The sequence below is a fragment of the Wyeomyia smithii genome, chromosome 2 (genome assembly GCF_029784165.1).
Source record: "Wyeomyia smithii strain HCP4-BCI-WySm-NY-G18 chromosome 2, ASM2978416v1, whole genome shotgun sequence".
In the NCBI taxonomy this organism is placed as follows: domain Eukaryota; kingdom Metazoa; phylum Arthropoda; class Insecta; order Diptera; family Culicidae; genus Wyeomyia; species Wyeomyia smithii.
In genome coordinates, this window is record NC_073695.1 from 93,648,184 (window position 1) to 93,654,709 (window position 6,526).

Genomic DNA, 6,526 nt, shown 5'->3' on the forward strand with positions numbered 1-6,526 from the left:
AAGTGATTTTCGGTACCGAATTTTTGAATCTGTAATGTAGCCAAACATTGGAAGGAGAAGTCTTTATTGCTATCACAGACAGACGTCCAAGCAAGAACAACATTGATCGAAAATTCTGTGTAAATTTTCAAAGAGAATTTCGTTATAAATCACTTGTACACCAGTGCCGCCTGGTGACCTTATCGCTACAATACATTTTTTTCGATTGTGTACGAGGCTGGCGTCACTGGTAGCGCTATCAGGCTACGAATTGCTACTACAAAAAACTTCACACAAGTTTGGAACTCAGCTTGGACGTCTGTCTGCGGTGCTCTGTAGCATTTTCCAAATTGTGAATATGGGGATTAGTGGTTAGTGGGATGAATTAAAATAGAAAAAAACTAGTGGGACAAATATGTATAGAAAATCATCGATGGGACAAACAGACTTGGTATGGTTTTTGAAGATTTTCTGAACAAACAATGTTATTTTCAAAACTTTTCCAAAAATATACATGAAAATAGACTCTTTGATGATAAAAAAGGAAAATTGCTCGAAAGTAACATGGGACAACTATGCGTAGAACGGCAGTATACAGCAAAGATCCTGAAATAAATTTAAAATGGGTAAAAACTAAGTTTCTGCGGTTTAGGTACTGGAAAAAACATCAACGCAGTTTAACAGCAACATTGCACGGTGAAACTATAGTATTATTCGAAGAGCTACGTAGCCGCAAAGTAATAGAGTCCACTTTGTCAAGCGGATGATCGTGGGTTCGAATCTTAGTAGAATCAGACCATTCGATGTAAAAAGGACTTTAAGCATGGGTTTATTCTCAGCCCCCCCACCACTTACCCTTTTTTTACGTTAAAATCTACAATACCTTTGCGTGACTTCTTCTTAACAGAAATAGGTTCCTCTTATCAATATAACTGGTCAGAAGGACGCACGAAGAAACTTCTCCAGGGAAGTATAATTGGTAATATTTGGTAGAAGGAACAAGGCTTGGTATAGAAGAACAGTAAGCGTGTAAAAGGAAATGTAGCACATTACAAACAAGCACTGATAAAAAGTAATAATAAGTGTGGGATACAACAATACCCGGGCTTATCTCATAATAGATCAACGATTCTGGTCGCAGTGAGAAAGTCCATACAGGAAAAAAAGTAGTATTATTCGAAAGCAAACCAGTACAAAACTGATAATGAAAAATAAAACATCGTCGTTGTTCTATGTTGCTATACATGCACATTTGCACTTGCTTCCAACAAGGCATAGGTTTTTTGAACATCGAGAAAGAAAGATAATGTCAAAACAGGAATAATTGGTAAACTCTTTATTTTCGAATTTTCAAAAGTTTTCTGCATTTTCTGAGCTGTATAAAAGTAATAAACACTTAAACTTTTTTGTCGGGTCTCGGTAATTTATTGCCGAGAACGGCACCACTGAGGCTTGGTTTAAAAATAAATGACAGCTGTAACATTTTTTCGTAAATCTCGGTTCGACCTAACTGAAATTTCAGCACAAAATATTACCGAACTATCACTGCCGAGATTTTGGATATTTTGTGCCTAAATTTAAGTTAGGTGAACCGAGATTTACGAAAAAATTGACAGCTGTTATTTATTTTTTAACCGAGAACTCTGTATTGCCGTTCTCGGCAATAAATTACCGAGACCTGGCAAAAATTTTTGAGTGTATAGTGTATCTGTAAAAACCAGCTTTATCCAGTCTTTTTCGTTAATTTTAGTTCTTTGTAGAGATGAGTGATTATTCACCTACGCATACTATACAGAAGACAACGCACACTAGCAAACTAGCAATATTCAGAGGGAGAAATATGCGAAGAGAGTGTTGTGAGCCAAACGAACATGTCAAAATTCGAGCCAAACGAACAAGAAAGGTATTGCAATAAGGGTCGATAACGAATATATTTATTTTTACACGTTTTTCATGTTTTATTGCTAAAACATGAATTGAGAAGGCTCCAAAGTTGCTTCATCACAGTGATTTTTAACTGGTGTTGTGAACCACCAGAACCCTTTGTATAGTCTACAGAATAATGATGAAAGTATATAAAATAAACATAAACATAAAATTTAACACCTTCACGGTTTTTGTGATGCACTTTATTATTCCTTAGGACTTCCACCGTCGCCATCAGTTATACGAGCCGAATAAAAAAGTTAGTGAACATTGCGCTCTGAGAAGAGATCTGGCACCTCTGATATGTGAAACTTAGTCGCCAAATCGGCGGTTTTTTCATCGCGTATCTCTCCCTCTGAGGATCTCTATAGCAAACATGTATTAGCCATGTAAAGTGGCTTTTATTTCCTCCAAATTGCAAATCATCGCATCTTGTTGTTCCGATTTTTATCACTTTTTACATTTTTTGCCGATTACGTTTAGCCGCTCCTCCTGATTCCTGCTCACGGATTGAATATTTGTCCAGCTGCTCAAAACGTGGCATTACAGCAATTCGCTTGGCAATAACACATTCGTACGCATAGGTCTGCTTCTACCCACTCTGAGCAACCTTAAGCAACTAACAGCTAAAGCTCTTGGTCTCCCCGGGACCGCCGTTAGGCATTAGTTCAGGGAGAGAGCCAGTCGTGCTTTTCGCACTTACCTCTATGGGTAGCAGAGCAGCCTATACAGGCCAGTAAGTTAACCGTTAACTAACCGGGGCACATCGATGGTTTCCCGTCGATTGGTGCACTGCAAAATACCAACGATCTGTGATGCGGCCGTGATGACCGCATCCCAGATTTCCCTATTTTCGCACATCCTACGCACGATGTTCTCTGGCGTGGTGTCCATCCCACTTATTGCCAGCATTTCGTACCGTATCCGCTCGAAACGCGGACATGTGAAGAACACAAGCTCCGCGTTTTCTTCCGCACCCGTACAAGCGGGGCACATAGGGCCCAAAGCAGCCATGGCCTGACAGGATCTGTGTCAGATGGAAGGTTACTTCCCCATGGCGCCTATTAATCCAGCATGCTCACTCTGGAATGAGTCGGTGTGTCCATCTGCCTTTTGTAGTGTTGGACCACTCCCGGTGCCACCTGGCCATTGAAGATGACCGTATGGTGTTGCGTATACCCCTCGTGTCGCGTTGGTCGAAGCACTCTACATCCTCTTTGACGATGATGCTGATGGGCATCATGCCAGCCAGGACGCAAACCGCCTCGTACGACACTGTTCGGTATGCGCACGTGACCCTTAGGCACATTAGCCTGTACGTACTCTCGAGTTTGCCGCGATGGCACGAGGTACTCAATACCTGAGACCACACTGGTACACCATACCTGAGTATGGACTAGAGATGGTCGGGTACGGGTATTTTTACCCGATACCCGTACCCGACCCGTACCCGACGGGTTCGGGTCGGGTTTCGGGTAACGCCAAAAAATATTTTTCGGGTTCGGGTCGGGTACGGGTAATTTAAAAACCAAGGCTTCGGGTTCGGGTCGGGTACGGGTTTGAAAAACTCTCGACTGGTCGGGTACGGGTAATTCGATTTTCGTGCATTATGAGAATTTAATTATTAACTTTTCTAGCCTAGGTGTTTTAGCATAGTCGTGGTCTGGGAGGGAGAAACGGATACGAAGCAGCATGAAGTTGCATCGGTAACGGTATCATTGATTTCTATAGAAGAATGTTTGCATTTTTGTTGACCGTGGACTTATTCGAAAAATACTTATTATGATACTATTAACTCGAGCGGGGGGGATTTTCTGAGGCGAAAAATCTCTGGGATCACGCCTTCCATCGCATGAGGAAGTAAAGCCGTTGGCGCCGGTCCGTGAATAAACGGGTCGTGAGTTAGGGTCCTGGGTGTGGAGTCGCCTCCCTGGGCGTCGGTCATTGGCCACAACAGTGGCGAACTAGACCGACGGTAAACAAGCGAGAAAAAAAAAATTAACTCCATCATAAGTAAAGCAAGTAGTATGCTGGGCTTTGCTAAGCGGTTCAGCCACAATTTTCAAGACCCGTACACTGTCAAACTATTGTATATTACATATGTTAGACCTATTGTAGAATATTGTAATCTCACATGGATCAGTCCAAAAACAATTCCTTCTTTACGCGCTTCGCAACTTGAGTTGAACTGAATTTTCTCTGCCATCGTATGAAGCATGCATGCTCAATCTCCAAACACTTAAACAACGCCGCGAATTTGCAATGCTATTCTTCGTCAATGATATTATTTCAAATCGTATAGACTCATCTGCATTACTATCACAACTCCGCTTTTATACACCTTCACGGCATCTCAGAACGTGAAAACTGTTTTCAGAAAAACATTGCAGAACTAATTATGCAAAAAATGATCCCATAAATCGATTGATGTGTCAGTATAATCTACATTGTAAAACCATTGGCAAAACAATGTAAAAAAAAAAAAACAAATCAAAAACTGTTTGAAATACACTAGAAATATTTAGCTCGTAACAAGAACATTGTAAACACTATAATTAATAACTGTAATGAAATATTTATGTAGTCTACATTTGCTTGACGAAATAAATAAACAATTAAAAATAAAAAAATAACATCCACACAAGCAATGAAATTAACAATATTTTCTGAAACATAATATTTCTGTTCTTTGGTAAGCTACGAGTTTTAAAAGCTTGCCGATTTTTTTAAATGCATTTTTGTTGTTTAAACGTGAAAACAATGTTTGCAAATAAACTCTTTTCGGCAGTATAAAAAAAGTCGTTTGGTAACAGTTTCGAACTATACACTTCATCACGGTTGAGTCTTGATTTTCGTTTCACAAAATAGTGAGGTATGAAATTGTAAAATTATTGCAACTCTGCGCATACATACATATAAATAAACTCAAAAATCTGAAGAAACTGACTCAAAAAATCTGTGTTTTGCATACAAATTTGTTCATTTAGTTTTCGTGATGTTTGAGTCATACTCGGGTTACAGCAGGTGCGTGTCATCTGTTTCGATAATTTTTTAGTGTAGTATTCGTTTCTCCCTCCCAAGTCTTGGTTTGCACTGTGACCAGGGATGCCGCAAGTACAGAAATATCTGTGTTATACCGAATTTTAGATTCCTGCTTGCTACGATGTGCACATAAAACTCGTCGCTTAATTTAAACTCTACCGGACATGCATTTTTCACCATTCTCCGTGTTGTGCTAGTTAGTAGGGTAAATTAACAAAATGAAATTTTTCAGCAGTTTATATGAATCATATGTATGCATACAAAATAAATAATTGAAATCCCTGATAAATTTTAATATGAGGTAACTAACGGAACCCAAATTCTACGTACACAGTTATGAATATTTTGCTGCGTGATAAAAATGATCAAATTTTTCGAAATCAGACGGGCGGACATCGCCTGGAACTCTGGTTCATTAACATTCGTTCACATGAACAGTCGGGTCTAGCCCAACTCTGGCCATCATCTCGAGAAACCACATATGTGCGAGAAAATCAGGTATTTAAAAAAAATAAAATAAAGTAAAAATCCAGGACGGGTCGGGTACCGGCAATTTCGGGGTATTTTCCTTTCGGGTACGGGTCGGGTACGGGTAGTTGAAAACAAAATTTTTCGGGTTCGGGTCGGGTACGGGTATTTCTAACAAACCCGACTTCGGGTTCGGGTCGGGTACGGGTTTGAAAATTCTCGATGAGTCGGGTACGGGTCGGGTACGGGTAACAAATTTCCCATACCCGACCATCTCTAGTATGGACGTGGTCACGCTAGCAAGGACTTTGCGCCTGCTGCTACGGACCGCCGAGCTGTTTGCCATCATGCGAGATAGCGCTGCCACAGCCATGGAAGCTTTCTTGCAGGTATAATCGACGTGGCTCCCGAACGTGAGCTTGTCGTCGATCGCGAGCGTTTTGAGGCGATAGTGCATGCATCAACACTGATCGATGCCTCCTGCTCCAAATTTCTGTTATTTACGACAATAACTTCAGTCTTATGGTGTGCTAGCTCCAGTTTCCTGGAGTGCATCCAATCTTCCACTACGCGTATTGATAGCGCGGCCTTTAACTCTACCTCTCTACCTGACTCGCCATAGACCTCAAGAGCTATGTCATCGGCGAAGCCCACGATCACCACCCCTGGAGGGAGTGTTAGTTTTAACACGCCGTCATACATGGCGTTCCACAGTACCGGGCCCAGGATGGAACCTTGCGGTACACCTGCGGTAACTGGAACGCTTTTCTGACCCTCGTTTGTGTTATACACTAGCACTCGATTCTGAAAGTAGTTACCCAGAATCTTTTACAGCGGCGTCGGCACTCTGAGACTCTGTAGCGCTAAAGCTATGGAGCTGGCACTGTTAAACGCGTTCTTCACGTCGAGCGTGACGATCGCGCAGTAACGAATGCCCCTCATTTTGCGTTGGATTGCGACCTCAGCCGTTCTGGTGACGGAGAGAATTGCATCCACCGTGGACCTACCTTTTCGAAAACCGAACTGGTTGCTTGATAGACCGTTTTCACTTTCTGTATATTTCACCAGTCTATTGAGGATTACCCTCTCAAGCACCTTGCCCGCCGTGTCC